Consider the following 26,892-nt stretch of genomic DNA (forward strand, 5'->3'; position numbering starts at 1 on the left):
AAAGGGGACATTATTTAGGAGGTTAGATAATAATTGCTGAAAATTCCTGACAAGGAGCGTGAGTCTCCCAGGTAAATATACACAGGAAACTCATTTAAATGTCCTTAGTAATAATTAGCCCATTTCCCCCATAATACTATGAAATGCTATTGGAATGCTTTAAGAAATGCATTTTATTCACCCAATAGGCCAGAAAACTTTCTCTGGAACCATTATTCTACATTGTGTAAATACATATCCAGTCCCATAATGATATTCCTCTATTTGGCCATATATATTTTACAGTTTTTAAAATTCTATTTACTCTTCAGCTGCAAGTCAAGCATACCTATGAAAAACAATGCTAAACCTGAATATTGCTACAAACCTCCAGAAATGTGCACAAACTTCCAGTAGGTACACAATTAATCACTGGATATGCTGAGATCACAGCAGCAACTTGTTCATAATTCAACTTTTCTCTTGCCAGTGCCAAAAATAGTGGCATGCTGCACTCATCTGCATGTTTTTATGAGATCTAAAAACTAATACAGTTGCTATCAATGTAAACCCTTTTCTGAGATGTGGAGGATGTAGAACATCTGCCATCTGCTTTGTAACAGGTATAACTGAAACTGAGGATTAAATCAGTGAGAACAACTCCTGCCTACTTTACAGAAACCCAGAATGGGAGGGTGAAGGAAACAGCACAGGTTTGGTCATTCCTGAGAAGACATCAAACCTTTGCAACAACATTTGTAAGTCTTTTCCAGCTTTTAAGGGATGATATCATCAATTGCTGTGAAGACAAGTACTGCTCTTGTTAGAAACAAAATACAGTGGAAAAGCAAGCAGGCAATCAGACTGATGTCATTTTTATGACTTGAGAGTTCAGAGCCTGCAAGAAAACTCGAAGTTTTTGAGGTTTCAACACAGCAAGGCATTTACTGTTAGCCATGATGACTTGTGACTTGTATGGGTTCTTTTGAAAGACTTGAGTCCCTGAGGGTTTACCTTCAGCTAATCATTGTCTTCTGAGAAGATAGGAGAGGGGGATTTTCCATCCTGACAATATCAAGAGACTCTTTCCCCACCCAGCATTCACTGATTCGCCACTGAGCAAGACATCTAGAGTACATGCTCTATGATTCTGGCTCAAAAAAGGCATTGCTCTTTGTAAAGGACCGATAGAAAAACGTGGTTTTTGTCTCGACATTGCCGCTATAGCGCCCTGCAGTGTCGCGCTTCGTAAAGACCACCTTCTCCACAGCTTTGAGAAAAACAAACTCGTGCGCCTGCGCACAGACTAAAGGCGCGAAAAGAGCCGAGGCAGGGACAAAAAGGCGCGAAAAGAGCAGAGGCGGGGACAGCACATGCGTGGCGAGCCGCACGTACGCATTTGTGATCCGCGCATGCGTGAGCCCCTATATAAGGAGCACACGTGGCCCTCGGCGGGGCGGCGGCGTGCGAGACCAGTCCTTCTGTTCCTGCACCCTCAAGCCTTCCCCCCCCCCCCCCCCCTTCAGTCCCCGACGAAGCCTGAGGCCACCGAAAACCCAGCAAAAGATCATCAGGACTCGAAGTGGTGGTGATAAACCCCTCCTTCTCTCTCTCTCTCTCTCTCTCTCTCCCTCCCCTATTCTTTTCCCCTCCTCCCTCCGTTCTCTTCTCCCCTCCAATAAAAGTAAAAGGTTGTATGACATCTGACCGATTCCAGCGTCTTAATCTCGTCCTTGGGATCGTATCGAAACCTCCCCCGACATTGGATCGGGACACTCTTTCACCACTGTCCAGCTGGATTTGGGATTGGTAAAGGGCTGACATATAATTCAACAGTTTCCACTAACCTGAGCCGGAGACAGTCCTGTGGTGAGGGGATCACTTTACAGAGCACTAATACCAGGTAAGCAATGGAAAAGAGCCTGCTGCCATGTTCAGCTGAAGTAGGACACATACCAGGAAGTGATCTTTCCTCTTCTTAGCACTTCCAAAATCATCTCCCAGATGTGCAGGCTGTGCAGAAAAGGAAGGGAAAGTGTCTGATCTTTTATTAAAAAGGTGCAAACTTGCTTAACCCAAATACACTAGGATAATACAGAGACAAGTTGTATAAATGTTGAATTTGGCTTAAAGATTGTTCCAGTATAGGCAGATCCCTGGCTATACAAATATATTTTATATATTGTACTTATATATATATATATGAATGTATATATTGTACATATATGTGAACATATATATATGTACACTATACATATGTCTGCATGAAGATCCCTGTTTATGCTAGAAAGAACTAATGAAAAATTATTTTCACAAAATATTGCATTGCAAAAGGTAATAAAGCAAGCAACCTTAATTTGCTTTTAACACTGAAAAGTGATTGGTTTGTCCTTTTGTTTCATGGTTTGAGAAGTACATCCAAATGAAAAAAAAGACAGGCTGCTGATTAACAATACACCAAATCAAAATGAAAATGAAAGAGCTTTCAGATAACCACTGCTCCCAAACTTTCCTCCATCCCTACATCACGCTTTTTAGTTTTCATATCTTTGATTTTCATTTCAGCCGCCTTCTCACATTTCTACTGAAGGATGCACAAATAGTGTAAATTATAGACTCTTCCCTGCATCTTTTTCTTTACAGGATTAATTTTGTTAATAGCTTTCAAATCAAGTGTGGTGCCACCAGCCATCTTGTGACTCTTTCACCCTGCACAGAGGAGCTGATGAGAAGAGAGAAGTCACAGATGTGCAAAAAATACAATATAAGCCAGATGGACTATTTAGATGAAGACAGCAAGGGTTGCCTCATTTTAAAAGGCCCTTATAATCCTACATCAACACATGACCAAAATATGGCCACTGCATTCCCAAAATGTAAAAGAGGTCACATCCATTCTTTTTCCAAAATGCTTTTGTGTTCTGGTGGATGTCCAGAAGGTATCTATTAAGTTTCAGTCACAGCATAGACTTACTGTTATCAGAAGATGGGAAGGACTTGGGATATGTGGCCTAAAACACTGCTGGACCCATTCCAGTCAAAAGTTCTTTCCCCCCAATTTGATTCATGAGGAACACTCTTGATGGCAACTCCACAGAGTGGGAGACCCTCTTCTTGATCAAGAATTGTGCCACAAGGTCCCAAATGTAGTCAGTCTTCCGCCGGCTCAATATCTCTTTAGCTTACAGCTGTCAGCCTGTTTCCTCTCATAAACTTCTCTGGTAGTAGTGTGGCAGGAGTAGGAGAGCCAAAAAACACTGAATTTGAGCAGTTACTGTTAGGTGGAGAGGCTGTAGCAATAACCAGTCGAGCTGATAGTAGCTCTAAATGATGCTGTCAGCTATATAAGCTGGAATGGAGTTTTCATTTTCACCTGCCATTGCTAAGCAGAACTGAGAATGAAAACTGCAGTGGTCCGTGGTATACCATGTGCTGTATTTAGATACAACAAAGCAGTAGTGGTAATACAGGTGGAGAAAATTTTAAGGGAAGATACAGTTTGTGGGGAGGAAAAAGAAAAGAAAAAGCAAGAATATGTCATTTCTAGAAGATATGCATGTCTACAGGGTGTGGCCTTTTCATCTTCCCCTTCCCATTGTCTTGGCCTGTAGGCAAGTTGGGGCAAAGCTGAAAGCTGCTAGCATTTACTATCTGTCCTGCAGGGGTGAAAATGGCTGTATAAAACACAGGAGCAGAGATTAACTGGGGCATTTTCCCTGACCCTTTTTCATTTTCTTTTTTTAAGTTATAACAGCACGGTCACTTGTGCTTATTACATTGCACTTAGTGATTTAGGGCTTGAGATTCTGGGGTAAGATAAGTGGAACTTAAGAAATCAAAGGGTAGGGGAAAAAAGGAGGGAAAAAGAGTACAAGAAGAGAAAAGAAGGCAGCATGAGAAGAGTTATGTCCTTTGAAGAAATAAATAAGTCAAAGTTAAGAACTAATAGTAAGAGTTAATCCACAGTATACCTCAGCATAGATGAATACAATAACAACCTCAACTACACAAGTGGCAGAAGTGGAGCAGTCAATCCACTGGCAGAAAGGAGATGAAAACTAGCAAAGGTGATTAAATGGTAACAAAGAAGAGTCAGTCAAAAGGCTTGAATGTGCTATAGCATTTAACAAGGCAAATTAAATGGCAGGAACAAGCAAGCTGTGAAATGGCTGGACAAAAAAAATGACAGAATTTGCGACAGAGCAGCAGAGAAGCAGAGGACATGGGAAGTCAGAGGTAAAATCCTGTTCGTGGCCCTGAAGGCCAGGAGAATGGAGATCCTTCTGGCTGCTGCAATTGGAAATGAGTTTTTCTCCAGCTACCTCAGCAATATCACAAACTTGTTCCATTCCCATTGTGTGACTACCTGTTTCTAGTGGAAGTTCAGAAGTTTCTCCAGAGCCATGTTATGCTCTATGTTGATGAAGATCAGGAAATAGACTAGAAATAGAATTCCTCAGTCTTTAAAACATGGATAGCTGCCAGGAGGTAGCTTGGATAAGTACCTATTTCTTGATTGTTTCTTGAGAATGAATGACAGTATTGATAACAGGTGATGCATTCTGCTGTTTTGGATAGAAAGTGAGACAGTGGCAGCTGGGATGTGTGGGTGCGTGATGCTGTGGTTGACAAGGAACTGGTAACTAACAAAAGAAAGGAAAAGGGGAAAAAAATATTTCATTACTTAAGAGAGTTAAGGAGCTGAATCCATTTTGCTTGTGAAGAGAAGGTTCATATGTCATCTGATCACTATTTATAAGTAGTTGCATGAAGAAAATTATGTATAAACAGTAGCAGGGACCAATGGCTGAAAACTCAAGATAGACAAACTCAAACGTATAATTAGCATTGAAGACAATTAACCATCAGGATGGATTATCAAGAGTTTGGTTATCTTTCTAAGCTATATGTTCTTTCTCAGTTAAAACTTACTAGCTTAATACAAACATTTTAAAATCAAATTAGGCATACTCTAGCAATGCTACATAGACCCCTTAGGTGATTACATTGCTACTTTAAAAATATAACACCTGTTAAAAATTGTTTTGCTTAATTTCATGGTACAGAGGGTATAAAGAAGTAAAGTATTTCTGGTATTTACAAAATTAGTTGAAATTAAACCAGTATATGAAAAGTTAAGAAGGCTAATGAAGTATTTTTCACTTTTGTGATAGCCTCTGCTCTTTTTAGTGCTATTTAACAGTTTGCACACACTATCAGAAATTTCTGTTTTAGTGAAAGTAGAAAAATTAATTACAGAGAGATATGAAAGTAAACTGAGCCTCAGCAGATTTCTTGTGGCCTGTTATTATTTCTAGTCTAAAGAATTACTAAGCACTAAATAGTGCTTTGTTTACCTGAACTCAAGTAAGTAAATTTCTTAGGCCTCTGAAACCAGGCTACATGATGTAATGATGCCACAGTTAGATTTCCCTGAATCTCTGTTAAAAGCAAAAACAAGTAAACCAACGCATATATATATAGTATAGTATAAAGTATATACTATTTTACCCTTCTACATGAACTTTCTGTCTGATAACCTTCACCTACTAATGAGAAGGATTTCCTTGTGAAGGAAATGATGCTCATTTGACCCATTTTACAGATAAGGAACACAGTATCTCTACAGTCCATAATTAATGATTTTGACATTTATTTCTTTTAAAGCAGGCCTTTGAAATTTGGGTTCTTCATCTAAGTTGCAAATCACCTTTTGGGACCCAGCTTTCCCAGGTATTGCATATACTTGAAAAGACAGCTTTGCTGATAACATATACTCTTTTTTAAAATAAGATGTAATAAATGATGAAACAGGTACCTAAGAGGAAAAAAATCTCAATGACAAGAGTAAGTAGTTACATGAAAAGAAAAACTTAAGGAAATATTTTAATTAAATAAAAATAAAACATGATGCATAATAAAACCAAGAAGGAATGAAAACCACCAGTAACGATCCTTACCCCCTCCTGGCCACCAATCTAGTCGTTATCAGCTGACAATTTTACATCACAAAAGAAATTACTTACAACAAGGAATTTGGAGTGCTTTTGAGTTTTAGGCTATGTCAAGGACAGCATCCAGAGCATAAAAGACAGACTAGGAAAAAGCATGTAGACAGCTGTGGGATATAACAGATCCCCAATCCTGAGATTTATCCTGCCTTGCTTTGGCACATTGGTCTTGTAGATAAACATTAGTGTTAAGAGTATAAACATTTGGTAAATGTGGAAAAAAAGCATTACCAATATTTCTGGGTTGAAACTGCTAGAAGGTTACAAACACAGCTGGTAATTAAAAAAATTAAAAGCAGAAAGCAGTTAGCAATCAGTAATGGATGGTCGAGGAGGAGTAAATAATGAAGAAGAATGCAGACAAGTGCAGAAAGACATATGGAGCATTCAAAATGCTAACAGATGACAGACAGTTCAGTGCAGATGAGTGAAATGTAATTGTGACTTTGACGAGCCTTAATGACACAAGACTACTCTTTGTTCGAGATAAAATATGAGGAATATAGATGAAAACAGATGAAGAATTTGGGAGACAAGTCATAGTGCATCATTAATGACTGATAAGAAACAGAAAGAAGACAAATCAATGCATTTAATGAGTCTTAATAGTCCAGTCATGTATGTCTGTATGTGCATGCTTCATAAAATATGAGCATTTAGAAAACTAGTGAGAAACAAAAGGAAGCTTCTTCAGGTACTGTTAAATACGATGTGTCTATCTGAGCACTCAGCTACAAAAAGATCATGTTTCCCTCACTTTTGCTTCTTCAACCATAACTTTTTTAATCAAGATATGTAACTTGAAGAATTAGCCAGGTGGTTTATGGATTTTTTGCACATTTCTCTAAAGCGTCAAACAATGGCATGGCCAGAAGTAGCAGTGTGTTGGCATAGCTATACCAATTCTTTGATTCATGGCATTGAAATTTGTGCAGTCAGTGTGATCTGACTCAGCTGACTCAATAGAGTTTGCCCTGCAAAAGCAAGAGACGTTTTTTGCCCATTTATCTCTCAGAAGTATAGAACTTCAGATTTGCAATAGTAATCAGATCCATAGCAAGAAATTCCATGCCCTCTCTTTTAGTACAAATACAGAAGATATATTCCCAAAGGATCTACCCCCATGTCTCCAAGGACTGATGTCCTAGGAGATTATAATTATCCCCTGCCAATCTAGAATAATCCTAGCTAAATCAAATCAATTTTATCAGAGCACAAGGTAAGCAACAGTAGACCAGGCTCTGAGGATATGGGCAATGAAGAGTGTACAGGTACTGCAATATGCTCCTTAGCTCAGATATCACATGACACAAACATGATTCAGCATTTCCGGCCAGTTTAGAATATGGAAAGACAAAAAAAGAGGGGAAAAAAAAAAGCAAAAGAACTGCTAGCTCCAATCGTTTCTCAGTCACACAATTGAAAATCATGAAATTCAAAACTTGCATTTCTAGTGGAAATCATGATTGCAATCTACAACATGATGTGGAAATCTAAAACCATATTGATGAGGAATTTTTTTTCCAGTAATTATCTTATTCACTTTCTTTGTCTTGGTTGGTTCATGGGTTCATTGTTTTTTTGGCTTTTTTTCCAGTTTGAGGATTTGCGTTCTTGAAAGTTAGAGATCTTTTTTTTTTCCTTTAAATTAGAGCTGTGACTATTGATTCATTTGCAGTGGGGGATCAAGCAGGGCTGGTTGAAGTTGTTACTTCCTGCAGTTGTCTGCCCATCTCTTTCCTCATTTTCCCTCAATGGGAATAGCTTTCTTAGATGGGCAGCAACTCCTGATAGTTACCAGTTTACAGCCTAGCATAAAAAGGGAAGCTGAAAATTGACCCTGGTCAGCGCTAGTACATCTTTTGCTATCAACTGCAGAAGTTCAAGAATACATCTCAGTAATACCTGCTGGGCAAAAAGTACCTGCAGGAGCACAGCAAAGAGCTTTGAGCAATAATTGTGCAAAGCACATTAGTTTAGGTGAATGCAAAAGTCTGAGTGTCTCAAGCAATCACCTTAGTCTAGAAATTAGCTCTGTCAAATTATCATCAATTATAAGGAAAATCATAATACAACTGTTCAAAATGGTAATACTGCATCTTCTCTGTGAGACTGTCCAATTTCATGAATAGCAATGAAAAAGACTAAGAAAAGTGAAGCATTGATACTATCTTCAATGAGCTTAAAAACTTTCTCACATGTAGACGAATTATCATATCTTTCAAATATTTGCTGTATTAGACTATCCAGTATGCATTGGTAAAATCATTGCTGTTTGAGAAAAGAGCTGGTTTGTTTGTGAGCTTATAAAATGGCCCTTCAGAGAGCTGATGTTATGTATTTGTCTAATGAAGCATTATTTGGTTTTAGTAAGTCAAGTATGCAGTTGCTGGTGGTTAATACCATTAGTGTCAGCGTTCTGGGCCCACCCATAGGCCCTGACTGGGTCCATCCTCCCTGAGAGCCCACACACACTCTCTGCCCCAATGCGGGGGCTCCATGTCAGCTCAGGGCTGGCACCCAGACCTGTCCTGAGCACTGCTGGAGATGTGCAAGTCTCCTGTCCAATCCTGTCTTCTGGGTGGACCCTTGACATATGTGATAGCCTTCTCTCCAGTCCTGTCTCCAGTCCTGCATGGATCCTCAGCCTGACTCTCCACCCTGCCCTGTCTGGGATTGTCAATGGACCCTGTCCCCAGCACCTTGCTCTTCCCACCCTACCTCCCTGCTGCAGAACTGCCTGAAGGCACTGCCTCTGCCTGGGGTCACCCTCAGCTTCCAGCTCGTCCTCCCTCGTGGAGCAGCCTTCCTCTTGCTGCTCCCTCGCAATAAGTCCAGCAATAAGCCAGTAATCATGAGGATGACAAGACTGGCCATAACAATGTTCAATAGCCAACAACGAGTCAAACACCAGAAAAATCCAAGAACAATGACAATGGAAGTATGCAATTACCCTATTTTGTTCAATAGTGGTTAAGAGAAGTTGTGTTGAGCAAATGCACAAAACTAACTCCAAAGATGTTCCTATAGTGAAAATTCAGCTTGTTTCTGAGCTTGCAGAATTCTGTCCTGCTGAACGAATGGTGACAACCATGCATGTGCTTCAAAAAGAAAAGAGATGAGTTAATTCCTGAAAACTGCCCTCTCCCTAACTCATTTTGTTTGGACTCACTAAAAGTCACCAATAAACTATTACACACGCAAGCTGCTTCATTCTCTTCAGGGAGGATTTCACTGCCTTCTCTAACTCTACCAAAAGACTAGCTTAACTTCTTAGCATTCTTGTTGCCTGAGGCACAGAAAGGAAGACCATTTTTTGTCACAAGTAAAAAGTTCAATTTATCCTGGGGGTATATTACTGACTCTTCTTTGTAACTACTCTGCCTAGGACATTGTATGTGTGGTGTGTTTAAATAAGCCTGTGGATGATTTCAAATGAAATTTACCACCACCAAGTAAGCAGAAGTAACTGAAAAGAAAACTCATCATGAATTGAGGAAGGCTCTGTTTGAGTTAAAAGCAAAGAAGCAGCAGATTGCAATTTCTTAATTATTAATTCAGCATAATAATAACAACAATAAATGATCCAGGAAAACCTTCCCATGTGCTGCTGCCTTTGCATACAGCTCTTTTCTTTATACAAAATGGTTAGCAGTCTCTCACAGGCTGAGCGAATATAGTACATACAAAGCTGATACAGGTCATTCCCCAGGGACTGTTCAAGGTCTTGAGAATTGTGAAGATTGCAAAATGGAAAACACAGAGGACTGGAATTTCCTAACAACGACCCCTAGCTGAATTAAATTCACCCTAAATTTGCAATCCTGGTGCAATTCTGCAAATGTGTTTTCCCATTAGACAGGTTCTTTCAGTATCCCATTAATGAATGTTGTAGGTTGACCCTGGCTAGATGCCAGGTGCCCACCAAAGCCTCTCTATCATTCCCCATCCTCAACTGGACAGGGGAAAAAAATAAAATGAAAAGCTCATGAGTTAAGGACAGGGAGAGATCATTTACTAATTACTGTCATTGGCAAAACAGACTCAATTTGGGAAAATTAGTTAATTTATTACCAATCAAATCAGAGTAGGATAATGAGAAATAATACTAAATCTTAAACACCTTCCCCCCATCCCTCCCTTCTTCCCGGGCTTAACTTTGCTGCCAATTTTCTCTATCTCCTTCCCTCCCATGGTGCAGGTGGACAGGGAATGGGGGTTGTGGTCAGTTCATCGCACATTGTTTCTGCCGCTCCTTCTTCCTCAGGGGGAGGACTCCTCACATTCTTCCCCTGCTCCAGCGTGGGGTCCCTCCCACGGGAGACAGTCCTCCATGAACTTCTCCAAAGTGAGTCCTTTCCACAGGCTACTGTTGTTCATGAACTGCTCCAGTGTGGGTCCCTTCCATGGGGTGCAGTCCTTCAGGAACAGACTGCTCCAGTGTGGGCTTGTCTCCACAGGTCCACAGTTCCTGCCAAGCGCCTGCTCCAGCGTGGGCTTCCCACAGGGTCACAGCCTCGTTCAGGCACATCCCCCTGCTCCAGCATGGGGTCCTCCACAGGCTGAAGGTGGATATCTGCTCCACCGATAACCTCCACGGGCTGCAGGGGGACAGCCTGCCTCACCATGTTCTTCACCATGGGCTGCAGGGGAATCTCTGCTCCGGTGCCTGGAGAACCTCCTCCCCCTCCTTCTTCACTGACCTTGCTGTCTGCAGGGTTGTTTCTCTCATGTAATCTCACTCCTCTCTCCAGCTGCAATTGCTGTTGCACAGTTTCTTTTCCCCTTTCTTAAATATGTTATCACAGAGGCGCTACCAGCGTCACTGATGGGCTCGGCCTTGGCCAGTGGTGTGTCCATCTTGGAGCCACCTGGCATTGGCTCTATCAGACATAGAGGAAGCTTTTAGCAGCTTCTCACAGAAGCCATCCCTGTAGTCCCCCCTGCTACTGAAACCTTGCCATGCAAATCCAATACAGTGAAATAAATCTAGCACCTTTCCCAGTTCTGCTATAGTATGGAAATGAAATTAAGAAAAAAATCTATTGGTATTAGTGACTAAATATTCTTCATAGCATCAATGTAGTAAGTAGCCTCATACCTTTCAGCAGTGCATTTCTGCTTCCACAGAGCACACACCCCTCATTAAAGCACATCCATTCTATCTCTCTGCCAACAGGCCATGGTTACCTGGATGGATGCTGAACCATTCACTGGTTCAGTAGATCTCATCAGAAATCCTTGTTCCTTCTAACAATATTTCCCTTAAGTCTAAAAGACCATGATTTCCTGTTCATAAAGAGATTATTGAAGTGGCATAAGCTCTTTTTTACTAGATCCTAAGAAAAAGTTTAGGACTGAACAAAATGAAGCTGGTGCCCTGTGTTTTGAAACTGAAGAAAAGTTGTTGAGTGCTGTGACAACCTTCCTATCCCCCTCAGTCCACAAATCTGTGACGTGGGTGCTTTGCACTGCTGAAGAGCAAGACAAATGGTTTCACAAGATATTTTCACTGCCTCAAAATCCTCTCAGAGGCCTGGAAGCTTACTGCCAGTTTATCAGGATGCAAAACAGATACTATCTGCCTAGTCATACTGCCTGATTTGGATTTTTTTTTGCTTTCCTTTCAGGTGATCAGTCTATACCACAGCGACATGCTTTTCTGCCCTCTAGTAATAGCCCCTGGAAAGGGGACCTTCTGGGACAGCAACATGCAAAGACTTTTGCTCATTTATTTCTGAGTTTGGAGGTGTAATCATGTAGCCTCTGATTCTTGACCTTGATGGTCAGGGTAATGTCTTTATACCTTGTTCTTTAGGTAGTTGAAACCAGTTTTCCTTTTCACCTATCCCTTTTACAACAATATGTTCTAAAATAAATAAACAGGAAGGATTAGAAAAGGCTTCAAAAAATGGCATTACCTCTGTGTCATAATCAAGGGATTAATCCAGAAAAAGCAAAAATCAATAAATTTCAATAGAATAATCTACATTCTCCTTTGTATCCTATTACACATAATTAGTTTATACTGGAATTGAAAGAAGGTTAACAACAGTTGTCAGAGCTCAAGGTTTTTTAAAACATTGTAGAACAAAGCTTGCTAGTCTTGCATAAAGTGCTGCATGGAAATCGAGCAGCTATAAAGCTATAAGAACTATGCTATGAGCCCTGGGGTCTATATTATACATTGTAGCAATTTTTTCATGTTATCTCTTTAAATAATATTGAGAGACTTTGACCAAGCTAATTGTTTTAAAATAATTTTCTCCTGTCCAACATTTATAAATCCTCCTAATTCTAAAGCTGAAAGAAAACTGGATCCTCTTAGATCATTTAGAGGGACTCTTCCATAATTGTAATCATCCTCTTGAAAATACAAAAAGTTACAGAAACGGACTTGACAGAGGGAAAAGTGAAAGAATGATTTTAGCTTGCTGAACCTGTGGATAAGAAAGTACAAATGAATCTGGTTTTTTAATCAGTAGAAAATTAGAATGAGTGAGCTCTTGACGTCCCTTGGGAGATAGGGCAGATGCCCTTGTGATCAGAAAGTGATGCTTTTTCTAGAGTAAACTGATAGTCTGCCTTCTAGCCTTCTCCACTTAGAATAAAAGAAGAGTGATGAATGCATAAGGGGCAGCTTAATGAATACTGTGTAACTTTCACTTAGGTGGTGTTTCGGTTCTATATAGGGCAGCTAGAGTACATCTGATAGAAGTGTGTGGATTTTTTTTTTTCCAGAAAGGTAAAGGTTCAGTGACAGAACCAGAGACAGAAAAATTTCTTTTATTTTAAAAGCTGGCTATGACAATGAAAAGGACCATAATGATTTTACTTAGAATCTGTTAAAGAAACAACTTACATAGGCCATTTGTATGCTATTCACGAGGTTCTACTTATGCCTTCCACTCCCACCATGGTAAGCAGATAGGTCAATCATAAATGAACTTTTGTTTTTCTTACATGTGCTGATTTCAGCCAGTTGCTTTTCTCGTCATTCTATTTTTCCCTTGCATTTTGCATATTTAAAAAAACAAAGAACCAATGCATAACAATGTTTAATGACTGCCAGATTTTTATGTCCACTATGATTTAGCCATTTCAATTACCTGAATTTCATCAGATGCAATTAATTTTTGTCTGGATTAGTCTATATTTGTGCAACTGTTTTCAGCATGAGCATTAAGATGAGCCACCAGCAACTTATACATAGAATTTTGTCTTCCCTGCAGACTTTTTGCTTAAAATGAGATGGAACAATATGCAATGCAATTTGTCATAGTTTACTTTGGTCACAAAGCATGGTCAGAAAAATATTCTTTTTATTGTTTCAAACATAATAAAATATTACAGACCAGTCTTCCTCTCTTACCTATTTATCTATTTCCAACATATCTATCAGATGGCATCTCTGTGGATCTATTTTGATTTGAACAAAATTTGACATGAAAAAAAAAAAACAAAACAACAAGATTTTCAACAGATTTTGACCAGCTTATTTCCTGGTTTTGTTGGAAATCAACTTGACAAAGAGGCAGCAAACAGAAAACCTTGGAACATCCTCCTCAGTGTTAAGGACAAAAAAAAAGATCTATAAGACTCCCAGATTCCTGTGTCTCCTGGGACAAGACAGTGAAGGATGGCCAAAGGCAATCCATAGAAATAGTTTATCATGATACTGTCAAAAGCTAAATGCAGAAATCCCTTGGTGGAAAGAAGGGAGAGCCTCTACTAGGTCAGGTCAGGGCTATGAAGTGCAGCAACCCAAAGCATTATGCATACTATTACAAGGTGATACCTAACAACATTTGCAAGCAAAAAAAAGAAGGTAACAGTGAGCTGAAGGAAAAGGGGGAGGGAAGAGCTGATGAGAAACACAACAAACAAGGACAGTCTAATGATATACTTAGGTTTTATTATTAATTTTGTTTGGAAATGAAATCCAATCCCTACACTCCAAAATGGCAGAAATTTACCATTTGAGTCATATCACAAACTCTGCCAAAGTCTGTTTTAGAACCAGTATAGTGTTTTCATTTTAAGTTCACCACAGAAGTGAGAGCTCAGAGAAAATACACGTTAGGTGTATTACTCTAATGTAGTTCTAGTTAAAGTGCTTCATTTGTTTCATTAAAGTGGAAAGGAACACATTCATACTTTCGTCTTGTCTAGAATTTGATATAATTCTCTTCCTTTCCCTTCCTTTCCCTTTCCCAAAATCCTTTTTTTTTTTAACAAAAAAAAAAAAAAGAAACCAATTTTGCCAAAATTTTACTAATTCACTTTGTGATTTTTATCTTCCAATAGCTGCATGAACTTAAGGCCTGGTTCAAGATTTGACATTATTGACAAAAATTGAGATTATTCAGTATGTTTTAGACCAGCCTCCCAGTTACAGAACTACTTCCAGCTCATTTTACCCTCTCTCTTGAAAGCTGAAGCAATCATTCTAACAATATAGCTGGAAAAAAAAGGACATTTATGAAAAAGACACTTTCATTTTTATAATCTTTCTTAATGTTACCCCATTTCACATTCTCTTTAAAATAAGTGAGGTTGTATTATGGATCAGTGGGCCATCACTCCAGGCTGGCCATCTTGTCTGATCACAGATAACTTAAAGAGAATACGTTTCTACATTCTCCTTTCAGTTTACAGCCTCTCAACCATGCAAAGTAGTTTGAAAATAAATAAATACATGCTTCACACAGCTGGGGGCGGGGGGGAATTGTTTAAAGTCCAAGTAAACAGACTATATCCAAGATTAAATGGCGGGGGGGGGGAGGTTTTACCAGTTTAAACAGAGTGTGTTGGAAGGAGAAAACGGGGGAAGTTTCCTCGCCGGTCGCCGAGCGTCCTAGCGCTGTGCTCTGCTGCCACCTTGGCCGCGCCGCGGGACGTGCAGGCGGCGCCGCGCCGGGGCCGCGGCCGGCCCCGCTGCGCGCCCGCGGAGCTCCCGCTGCGGACCTGCGGCAGCTGTCCTCCTCCCTGGAAACCTCAGTCGATCAGGTCTCATCACGCGCTGCACTTATGTCACCCGCTGGTATAAATAGGACAAGGATATATGCAACGCCTAAAGGGTCTGCTTTTTTTTGGAGAGGGGCTGGGGGGTGTTCTTCAAAGGAGGTTTATTTGCCTGTTGTGCTTATATTCGAAACTTAGAAATGTGGGTGGGAGGAGAATATCTTTTTTTTCTGCCCGTTTCCTTATTGTAGGATTCTTCCCCTTCCTTGTCCAGCCCTATCTTGCACACTTAATGAAATGAGCACTCAGATTCCCCTTCACACGCACCGACCTGCCTCCGTGTCCTTCCTACTGCGCGACCACTGGGGCTCTGGAAGGAGCTCCTAGCAGTTCATCCTACGTCCAGGCTCCCAGTGCCGTTCAGCTGCAGTTAGAAGTCCCTCTTTTAATTTGGGGGGGAGGGGGGGGGAGGGGAGCGCGTAGAGAAGGGTGACAGAAACATCATAATTTACTGAAAATATATAAAAATTAATATTAGAAAGCAAATGGAGTTTGCTAATTTCCTTGTTTCCCTCTCTATATCTTCGTGTTACAGTGCTACAGTGTTGTCTTGACATCAGGCTCCGAGCTGGTGGTACTGAGTTTGGAAAGCTTTCATGCACTTCATTTCATCTTTGAATGGCACATGCTTTTTCTCTCGTTTTTAAGGCTCTCTTCTGCTTCGGAGGAAACATGTTCTGACATGCTGGAGTTTGCTGGTGGTAAATACTTCTTTTGACTACAAAGTGCATATGTGAAAAAAGCTTTCTTTTTTTCTTTTTCATGGAAATATATTTCTTTCTCCTTGCTCCTTTCTCTGCTGTTATTAATAACCTGTAAACGAGTTGAATCCGGAGGTCTGAGTGAAATAGCACTTTCGGATCTGTACTTTCAGCCACACCATGCTGAGGAAAGTGCAGAAGCTCTGTATATGCGTGTGTGAGAGGGAGTCATGCGATGCATATGATAGCTTGCATACCAGATTCGGTGACAAAATAGGGACTACAGGTGAGTCCCCGACAGATCTGCTTTGCCGACAGGATTTTTCCAGCCCTTAACCACAGAGGAGAAGTATTCAGCTCTCTAGCTGCTCCCCAGAGTTGGCGGTTCTGAGTTGTTTCAACTGAAAATAACCAAGAATAGAAAACGACACATAATAAAAAGTCCCCAGCCAAGCAGCCGTGTGCGCTGCGGTTCCTCTCAAATAAGCGCTCCCCCATGGGCTGCGGTCGCGGCGCCCGGGCGAGAGAAAGGGCTGCAAAGGGTTAAGCCCCTGACTTGCTTGCTATGCAAAGTCTGAGGAAGAATATGTCTGAGGCTGAGTACACTGCAGCCCCGCGTTTGAAATCTGTCACCCTCACTTAGGAGCTCTGCATCTCTGGTTGTCACCGGTGAATAATGATCACACGGCGATAAGATCGCTCCCTGGCGTTGCGCCGGAGCCGCCGGGGGAAAGAGAAGAAAGGAAATTACAAGGCATTTAACCGCTTTAGCAGGGTGTTCTTCAGTGTCATCGGTGGGTGTCAGGGTCAAATGACCGGCTGGACAGCAGCTTGGAAAGAAAATTTCCTTCCTCTTTTCCTTGAGAGAAACCTTGGGTGATGGTGACCATTGGCAGCTATGGAAAACGGAGACCTTGGTGGTCATCCTTAAAATAATACCATGCCGGAGCCCAGCTGTTCTGCCACTTTCTCCCCTTTCAACCTGCCGGACCCGGTGGGCTTTGGGTGACCTACCGAGGAGGACCCATCTCCGCAGGAGCAGGTAATGGCTTGTTAAGTCACTTTCTGGATTGACACGAACTTGATTTGATCAAAGTGTGTCCTAAGTACCTTTCTCTGATTTGAAGTGTGGGCTGGTTGAGGGGCCAGGGGCAGGGAGGGGGACAGGCATAATTCTGCCTAACCTCTCTGAGCCTATGGGGCAGGGCAGCAGCCTTGCAGAAGTTTTAGGCATTCCCACTTTTCTCCGTGGCTGGGGGCATACGGGTCAGAAATGCCTGTGATCGACAAAGGTCTGTTTTGCCTTAAATGTTGTCTACAGGTTGCTAATATCGGGGACGTGGAGAAAGAAGGGATGGGTGGACAGAAGATGAGAAAGACTTAGAAGGGGGATTTTTTTTCACGAGAAAATACACTGGTTGTCCATCAGCTTCGGGAAAGAGATATAAATGATGCTCAAAGCAGTGCTCTGAAAAGTATGCAGAGCCTTAAAAAAAAAAAAAAAAAAAAAAAAGAGAGAGAGAGAGAAAAAAAAGACGTCTTAAAAAGTCAAAAAAGACCCAGAACAGCCTTTGAAAAAGGTTGTTCATTCGCCTTTGGACCCTACGGGGCTCCTGATCCTTTCATCCCTCGGGACCAGCTGGGAGCTGCAGGCAGAGACTGGAGTTCAGAGCAGCCCCTTCTCCGAGCCGGGGATACAGGCTCTCCCCGGGGGTCTGACCCATGCCAGACCCGCTCCTTCCCGGCCGGCTGAGCCCCGCAGAGGACCCCGGGCTCCCTCCCCTCCATCCCGGGGGCCTAGAGCAGACCCCGGCCCCGGAGGCAGCGGTGCCGGGAGGGGAGCGGGGTCTCGTCCTCAACTATTTTCCCCTCGCCGAGTCCCCTGAGAAATGCCGGGCTACCTGCGCTCCCCCTTTCGCGCCCCCCCCTCCCCCCCCCCGCCGCATCACTCCGCGCATCCGCGTAGGTGAGGACACAACCTCTTCTCCGAGCGGGCAGGCAGCGCGGCTCGGGGCTATCAATACGCGGGGGCTCTCCGAAGCCCCCTTGGAGGGCACGCGGTGGAGGGCGGGGCGGGTGCGGGGGGGCAGGGGCCGCGCGGAGCACTCCGCGGCGGGGCTGACCCTCTCGGGGGCTCCGCGACGGGCTCCTCGGTACGGCTTATTAAGCCTTTGAAATCGTGAATAATTTAGCCCCCCCAAAGCGAAGGGCGAAGGAGGTGCGGAGACGATGGCCAATGATTCAGCTTTTGAGGTACGGCTGAGCAGAAAATGCAAGCTAGTGAGCAGCCAGGGGTGAGGAGGAAGCAAGCCCCCAGGCATTTCAGTTGCCTTTTCTGTTTCCTCGACACATGGCATTGATCAGCTCTCCTCTTCTCTCCTCCATCTCTCCCCAGCCCCTCTCTTAAAGTAACTTGCAGCAAAAGCCGTGTTGTGCATTCTCTTTAGTAATGGAGGAGTTTGAAGCAAATTCTCTTCGCACACCCCACGTCCTACCTTGACGGCTGTATCCTATCGCTCAAGTGCTTCTCGGTATTAAATAGTCTTGCCTTTAAGCGGACTTGTCAGGACAAGGCAGTAACTTACTAGGGAACGGGGCGGCGGGGGAAGGGTTACCCCGAAACAAGCGCGGACAGCCCGGGATGCATATAGACACACACGCACGCACACACACACGAACACTCACACGCACACGCACTGAATGTGCACAGGAGACATTGCGGGGCGGGGGGGGGGGGCGGAGGTTGTTAGCGCTTTAGGGCAAAAGGCGGTTTCTCCAGCGGTTTTGAAGTCTTTCTGACTGATGATAGAAATCAGACGGAATACTAAAGGAGGTCCGTCTCTTCCCTGAGGGTTGGACTTTCTTTTATTCTGCGTTATATTTATTGCGTACTCTTATTGCCTACCTAAAAGTTCGCAGGGGGGGAAGGAGAGGGAAAGAAGGGGGCGGGGGAAGCGGGCTTGTCGGTGGCTGCACATGAAATATCGCCATGTTGGTGGAGAGCACGGCTGTAATTATTGCTAGCGAAGGTATCTCCCAGTTAAGACCGCAGCTCGGGGAGATTTTCAGCTCACTCCCCGGCTTCCCTTCCGATACACCCCGAAAGTCCCCAGAGCAGAGGGGCCGAGGCAGCCCCGCCGCCAAGGGCGGCGATCCCGCACCTTCCTTTCCCGCAGCCCCGGCCCGGCGGGCTCCGCGGTGAGGCGGGGCGGGGGTCCGGGGGCTGCGCAGCCCACACACCCCCCCAGGCAGCGCCGCCCGCTTGGTTCCCCCCGCTGAGAGTAGGGGGGGAGGGCGAGTCCAAAAGGGACGGAGCTCGCTAAACTGCCCTCAGCAAGCAATGGGTTAAAAGCGGGAGGAAAAAAAAAAAAAAAAGAAGGAAGGAAAGAAAAAGAGAAAACCTAGCCTGACTTTGCCTCTTGGAAAGCCTTAGGTTGCAGCCCTGCCTTCCAAGCATTCTTTAAACTAGAAATGTGGGAGGGACTCCAGGAGAGAGAGAGAGATGGCTATCAACTGAATTCATTACTGTAAACATCTCCCTGGGGTGTCAGGCAGGGAGGAAAAAAAGGCACGAGTTACATTAGCAGGGAATAGTCAGATCTGAGGCATCATTACTGCTAAGATCAGCCTGCAATCCCGGCTGAAGGCAGGCGCAGGACTTGGAGAGAGCCAGAGACACACACACACACATACTCACACATATGTGTCCGATGCCTTCTCCGACTTTCAAGGGTCCTGGGTCTCCGTGCCTGCTCCTCATGTGATCCTTTCATCATTTCCAGAGGACAGAAAGAGAGAAAAAAGAAAGAAAGAAACCCCAAGACCAGGCGTACCCGCGGTCCCTTCTGGTTTATTTTTTACCGGAGAAGGAGGAACGGCGAGGAGAAGAGCGAGCGAATCGAGGAGAGAAAGTGCGTTGGGGATGCCAGAGCCGCGGGCTGCGCGCCGGAGGAGGAGGTGGCGGAGAAGGGGGGAGGACGATGCCGCTGCCTCGTAAGGGCGGAGGAAGGCGCGGGAGGCGCGGGGGTCGCTCCGGAGCGGCGGCGGCCGGCGGGGAGCGGGCCCGCGGGGCCGGCTGGGAGCGGCGCTGGGCGGCCGCGCTGCGCGGCGCGGCGCGGAGGGCGGCGGCCACCACCGAGGAGCGGCGGCGGCGGAAAAGTTTTGGTGTGGGGGGCCAGAGGCGCGGAGGGGGATTATGATCGGTGCCGGCGAGGGATTCCCAGACACCGCCAGGTACAGTTGGGATTTCATTTCTCTCTCTTTTCCTTCCTGGTAATTGAAGCCCCGGGCGATTTAAAGCCGCGGTGCCCTTTGCCTTCTCCGAGAAGGCAAAGTTAAGGAGCCGGGATCAGGTTGTGTGTCGGAAACATCGCCTCCGCCTCATTAGACCCCCATGTCTGCGAGTGTGCGGCGCCGAGCACACACACGCACGAATTTATGAATGGCCGGCGGCAAGTGTTAGGAGGGTCCCCGGGTTATTTTATGCCAGCGTGTGGGTTAGGAGTGGGACTCGGAGCTCGCAGCCGCAGCGGAGTCCCGGATCCCCGGTAGCATTTCGGTGCCGAGCCTGGCCCCCACTCCGTGGCCTCCGCACGGCGCCGGGCGGGGAAGGGAAAGCCGAGAACTGCCCCTGCTGCAGGGGAACCGGCACCACCATTAGTATTATTTGGGAGGTGGTTTTGAGAAATGGGACCTTTAAAGGTGAGTCTTGCTTGGAAGAGGCAGTCGGCTTAGCTGGGCGCTGGCAAGTGTTAAGAGATCTACGGGGAGAGCGGGGAGCTGCGCCCAGCAGAAGGATCTATCAGATCCCAGTCAGCAGCCTCCGGAGCGGGGCTGGTGGTGAGTGGGTGGGGGCGAGGTTAAGAGAATTGAATCAGGACTTAGGAATACAAAGGAGCCCCTCATAGACCTGATGAGTTAGACGGTGATTGCTGGCAAAATAATGACAAATACTGCGGGGGAGGGGGGGAATGTGCGGAAAAAAAATAACATCACAGAAAGAAGTCAAATAGCTGAAAAGACCTCTCTACAGCATGAGATAAATCCCCATAAAAGATAAAGAAATCAGCAGCAAAGTAAGAGAATAAGACTCTCCACCTTCTTTTCCGAGTGGGAATCAGTCAACAGGAGCTTTTAATTAATTTTAATGGAGGAAATCTGTTTTAAGGCTTACAATAAGCTAATAAATCCAAGGCACAAATCCGTGTAAATTCCTGTACTGTGTGTGAAAGGTACTGATTAGATTTCTTCAGATGCTGCTTTTTGTAATGCAGAGCTCAGCTAAATAGAAAGGGAGAGGTTCCTTGCATGAGGAGCAGGAAAAGATACTAAAGCAAGTCAGACCTCTCTCACACACATAGGCATACACACACACACACAGGCACACGGGCACACAGAAAGACAGGGTGTGTGTTAGAGAGGTTTATTTACTGCATCTAACTTTACAGTGCTTGCAGGGAAATTAAACCAGTTTAGAGGTTAAGATTGATCACTACTTCGGTTTAAAAGAAACAACCAACCAGACAAAAAAAAAACCACAAACTTCCATGGACTTCCTTGCTTCATTCACTGACATGGTCTTTCTCCAAGAGCACCTTTATGTATTTGTAGTTTTAGAGGAAATTCATGAATTGGTTTAAGGTATATATATTTTTGGAAAGAGACAAATCCATCCTGGTATTTTTTTTTAAAATACTTAAAAGGTACTGTACCTATATCTCTATCCACCTTTCTTTCCTTTCTTCCTGTTATCACTGGGAAATAATCTTTGCATAATCAAAAAGATACAACAGATGTTATTTAAAAGTGACCATTTCTTAAGTGACAAAAGTGATGTTAAAATGTTAGTGTTGATCCTGTTCCTGAAAATTATGTGAGAGGAGAGATTTCAAACATCATTACTATTTGTAGGAGGTTTGCTATTTAAATGATTGTTCTCTATCCTGATGTGGTAGTGAGGCAGTTAAAAGTAAGACAGTGCAGGCCTGGAGTATTGTAGGTGAAGCAAGTCAGAGCGCTGTGTAAATACAGTATCTGTAAAACTACCCGTGACTAGAACAGTTGTCAGTGTTTTCCAAAGTCCAAGGATGTAGCAGGAAGAAGTGGTGCTGGAATGCACCCAGCGTTCTTAAGTCGCTCCTCACGTACACATACAACCTATATTTTGTATAAGGTGATGTTATCTGTGTTTGGCTTTGAGAGTCTGGATCTAATTTGAGCCACTGTTACAAGTCACATTTATATCCTGGCCTGCTGGATAGTTTGATTTAGGATGTAGACGTATCGCCTTTGCGCAACCCTACACCCTCCCAGTTGGAATCTGCATTACATAGGCTATGGTTTCCTTCAAGAATCAAGAATGTGCTTGCCTTTAACTGCTTAAAATAGCAATATCTAAAATGTAGGATGTTATTAGGGCTGACTTCCTTAACTCTTCTCGCAGAAAAGAAGGAGAGACATAGTTTCACCAAGTCAAGAAAACAAAAAGGAGTTCAAACAAGTATTACTATCAGGCTTTTCCTGTACTGCACTTTCTATTTAAAGGACTAGAAGAAGGCACACTTAAGATAATATTGTTTCCAGGAAGGTGAGAGCTTTATTTCTTAATCATTTCTGCTACCTCTTTAATCTCAGAATTAGTTCATTTTTCACTAGATTACTTTCATGTAACTTTCAGGCTTTTACCAGACAGATTCAAATCCAGACCATTAGTGACCTCTATCTGTGAGAAGTGTATAGTCAATGGTGTTTTTTTCCCTTTTTCTTCACCATAGTGGTTTGGAAACACAGGCTATAAATTGTTTTGATCTTTTATACCTGCAAATCACCTAGCTTGTCAGGTTACCAATGTCATATCCATTATGGACAATGAGATTTCCTAGTGTTTTAAACAGGAAAACCAAGAAAAACAAACTCCAGTTCCAAACATGAATCCAGAACTTGAAAAGAACTCTAAATCTATTGCAGCTATTCTAATGATCATATGATGAACATTTGCAAAAATCAGAAAAATAAAAAGTATCCAGTGGTATTGAACATCAATAATAAAGGAATTGCATTTACATTCGTCTGATGGTTTAATACTTACTCTAAAGCAGGCTGACTCTATGTGAAATTTTATTGCCCCTGAGAGCTTACATAATAACTGAAACTTGAAACCAACACTCAGACCAGATATACTATAAGTAGACTTTATAGTAGCAGGGTGTTTAAAAAATGTAAAAAAAAAAATCCAGCTATGTCTATATTAGGAATACATGTCAGAGATCAAGGAAAAGGGGGCCTTTATAAACAGATGGTCTCTTTTAGGGGATTATTAAACCCAGCTTCCCAATACTAATTTGTCTCTTGTTTATATCCACAGCTATATTCCATGTTTTAGTTAGTGATTGTAAATGGCAGTTGAGGATTTGATCAGCAATATCTTTGGGTAGGTGAATACCATTGTTTGACATTTCCCAGATTGTAGTTGATTACCTCAGCGCTTGGTAATATGATGTTTTTAGGTGTTTCCTTCCCTCCCCCTTGGGCAGTCTTTTTAGGAGTCTTTCTGCTGATGCTTTTTATTTATTTCCTCAAGAAACCAAAAGAACTGGAACTTGCCCCAGAGGTATAAAAATTGTTTTTTCTTTTATTTTGGTAAAACAAATATTTGGGGTTTTTTTTGTCTTTTATAAAAAAACAATAGAAAAGAATAATATATAGTTATTATTGTAAAGAAGGCTAATTTAACATACACTGAAGATATGAGCTTTAGTTCCCCTACAGCTATGTGTTAACATACACCTTTCAAGTAATTGACTTCTTTTAAAGAAAAACAACCACAAAAAATCATCATTAAAATATGTTTCTTGACAGGCATGTTTTATTCATTTATTTAAAAGAAACCCAAACCTTAATCCATAGGTAATACTCAGAAAAGAAGCGTTTGAAATAAAAACTATTCTCTGTTTAACAAATTATATTCTAGTCACATCAAACAATATGTCCCAGGAACAGTGCAATTTAATTTGATATTTTCAGCCACTGGTGAAAGGTGTTGGGACCTTCTTACACCTTCCTTTTTGTTAATTGATGATTTACCCAGCTAACAGGTCTTTTTTTCCCCCTCTTCAATTCCTTTTTCTGACGTAGCCCTTTGAATTGAATCAAAATTAAATACTAGCAACAACTTAAAACAAATCCATCATGCCCTATTCAGCATTTCTGAAAACTTAGTGATGCTTAAAGAGGTCCGTAAAATATCCCTTCTAAAAAGAAATCTTGTGCTATCTATCAGCTCTATCTAGAAACAGTCTTCTGTATATTTTACTTCAAGCTATAACTGCTTTATTTATTAATTTGCCGTGAAATAAACCTTTTCTAGCCTAGTTTAATGTGAGGACGTATTTATAAAAGCATACAGCACAGAGAATTGTTGATCATTCAAAGATACACTGTCATTGAAACTGATCCTTCAGTCCTTGCAGACAAAACTCAATAGGCTTTTGACGTACAGGATCAGATCATTGCTAGACTTGGTCCTGCAAAGTCATGGTTTTACTTTGGCCCCAGGTAAGAGGTGACTTGCTTCCTGCAGGCCCTCGTCAGTATTTTGTATAGGATCTGCCCCTTACGAAGAAGAATATTAAAGGTCACAGATAATATTCTGGCTTGGTCTTCAAGTCAATAGGCCACTTTCATAACACTTAATCACCAGCTACCTATTCACAAGGTAAATTATCATTGTAATTTTCTGTGACAGTTATGGATTAAAGACTGAAGAAAAAAATTTTGAAGAAAAAGAATTATTTTGAAAGGTAGATCGGACATTAATCTGTAGATTACTGTAAAGGTCTGCAGTCTGGTTTTACAAATCCCGGCTCAGGTAGGGACATATCTTGAGCCACAGAATACAGAAGACGTCATTTAGTTTCTTTTATCATCATGTATTTGTGACTATATCACAGTGAAAATGTTTGGATGAAGGGGCAGAAGTTTTACTCTTTGGTCAAGGATCTTTATTGTGGCCAAGTTGTCATGGGTAATCTAATGATCTCAAAATTGCAAAATCATATAGACATTAAATCAGTTCCTTCCTGAAAACATGCTAGCTATGATTGAATTAATCCAAAACTACTCCACAATCTTTATCCAGACAAAACTGACAACATTTTTTTAATGTTGGGGACCTTGAGGGAGAATTACAGGCAAAAGATTTTGGAATTCCGTCTCTCTGATTCATTAGCTGTTCACTGTCATGCACTTCTGTGTTCAGCAAAGGTCTGGGAAGGCTGATGGTAGACACTTCTCATAGTAAATACTGTAAACTGTAAGGAAGTACTACATGACCCATTAAGAGCAGGAAAGGTCAGAGCTCTGAATGAAAAGCCTCATCAGCACCTTCTGAGAACTGAAATCAGCGTGTGGCAGTGTCACTCCCAGTTCCTGCTGGCAGCTTTTGTCATTCCTTCATCAAAACGAACAGGGAAAATTAAACTAAAGAGAAGGCTTTTCTTGACAGTACTTCCAGTCCTGCACCACATACCCGCATGAGTTGCTCATATTTTGCTGAGCTGTTCCATAAAAGTTAGCCAAGGGACACCATGTTGAAAACGGTTGCCCATGTGGGAAAAGGACACAGTGCTCCTGCAGTGTGTCCTGCCCATGCTGGGAGACTTCAGTGATGCACAGGTTGCAGAGGACCAAACCATGGTCAAACTGTAGTCATAGGATTATCAGTCACAGGCTTGTAGGTTCAGAGTTATAAATATTTCTCTTGAGCTTTCCTGCATGCTTTTCCTACAGAGAAAAAGAAATGCAATATTAAAGCTGTTTTAAAATGGGTATGACATTTATGATGTAACTGGAAATGAATGCAACAAAAAATATTATTTTAAATCAACATCTTACTAACAGAACAAGAGACTTAATATACAATTCTGAAGAATAAATGCAGGTTTTATATATACATACATATACATAATTTGTGTATGTGTTACATATATAGGTGATTGTGACTTGGTCTATAATCACAGAGGTCTCCCTCAGACCCTTCAAAGCACATATAATTAATTTTCATTCAAAATTATTGGTGAACTGCAAATCAAATTAAAGAAGAAGTAAAACTTACATTTTTCCTCCAGTGTGTTGGAAGTTTCTATACTGGGTAAAAAAAAAGAGGTGCTCCCAAGAGGTGTTGCTCCCAAGGTTGATGGAAAGTCTATAACAAACTTACCTGTGCTGATGAAATAGAACTTCACAGCTAAAAAAAGGCTTTTTAAATTAATGTATTTCATTCCAAACTCAATCCTTCTCTCTTTCGCTGGCAAGCTAATTTCACAGACACTCTTCTCATGATTAGAGATTACTCATGTGAGTAATAATTTGAATACCCAAAAGTGATGTCATTTAGCTGTAATTGAAGATGATACAACCCCAACAGTGTGTCTTTGGTTATACTAATGTATATATGCTTTCATTAGTAGTTTCTTCATGTGTGTATGGGAAAACAAGCTATGTAAGTACAAGTCATTTAAATTACTAGAATTGCATCCGTATTAAGATTGTAGCAGTATATGTGTTTGTCACAGACAAAGCCTACGTAGGTATACTTATATAAAAACTACCTCTAGACTAGGCATCAGGTGTGCATATCATTTAATGAATTATGATTTTAGTGAGTGAGGTAGATTTAGTGAGCCTGTTGCATGCCTGAAATGCTACCTGAAACCATGTAAGGTGTCTCTAAATGAAGGAATATTTGCTAGTAGTACCTTATAATTTCATTTGTGATCTAGGAAGTTTTTCCTAGGTGGTGCTTCTTGTGTCACTGAGATTTGCATCTAAATAAATGTATCCTATTTAGCAATCTTGTTCATCTGGTTTCACAGGCCACCTCATTGACTGATCTAGGTTTAACCTTATTCTTATCTTTAGCCACTTAGCTTTGGAGTTAGTCGCAAATACTCCTAGACTAAACATTATTTCTTGAGACATATCAGTTGAAAACTTGGTGTTTATTTCATAATTCGTTATAATTATGTAAAAAAAAATCACTTTGACACCTGAATTAATATGAGCCTGGATAGGGTGGTTGGAGGCTCCAATTTAATATGTTAATGCTCTATATGCATATTGCATCATGTTGTACTGATCCATTACTGTAAGCCCCCACATTATGCATCAAACAAGAGAAT

At 42.1% G+C, this 26,892-nt stretch overlaps 1 protein-coding gene and 1 long non-coding RNA gene across 5 annotated transcripts in view; one reads left to right on the forward strand and one right to left on the reverse strand.

Annotated features, from left to right (window-relative positions):
- Positions 1 to 19,512, reverse strand: part of LOC148056821 (uncharacterized) — a 36,352-nt gene extending 16,840 nt beyond the window's left edge. The window contains exons 1-2 of one of the 2 annotated variants that reach the window (XR_015702271.1): positions 19,413 to 19,512; positions 1,936 to 1,992 (exon numbers count right to left, since the gene is read on the reverse strand). This is a non-coding gene — a long non-coding RNA (uncharacterized LOC148056821). Of the gene's footprint in view, positions 1 to 1,826; positions 1,993 to 19,412 lie in introns of those variants that run through there. The other variant, XR_015702272.1, reaches the window with a different exon arrangement.
- FLRT2 (fibronectin leucine rich transmembrane protein 2) overlaps positions 15,475 to 26,892 on the forward strand; it is a 65,898-nt gene continuing 54,480 nt past the window's right edge. The window contains exon 1 of one of the 3 annotated variants that reach the window (XM_087747459.1): positions 15,475 to 16,757. The gene's annotated coding sequence lies outside the window, so the exon portion shown is untranslated. Of the gene's footprint in view, positions 16,758 to 19,502; positions 19,627 to 19,809; positions 19,949 to 26,892 lie in introns of those variants that run through there. The other 2 variants (XM_087747456.1, XM_087747457.1) reach the window with 2 other exon arrangements.

This window comes from Nipponia nippon, unplaced genomic scaffold (genome assembly GCF_047370975.1).
Source record: "Nipponia nippon isolate SJK-2023a ecotype South Korea unplaced genomic scaffold, ASM4737097v1 scaffold_11, whole genome shotgun sequence".
NCBI lineage: Eukaryota > Metazoa > Chordata > Aves > Pelecaniformes > Threskiornithidae > Nipponia > Nipponia nippon.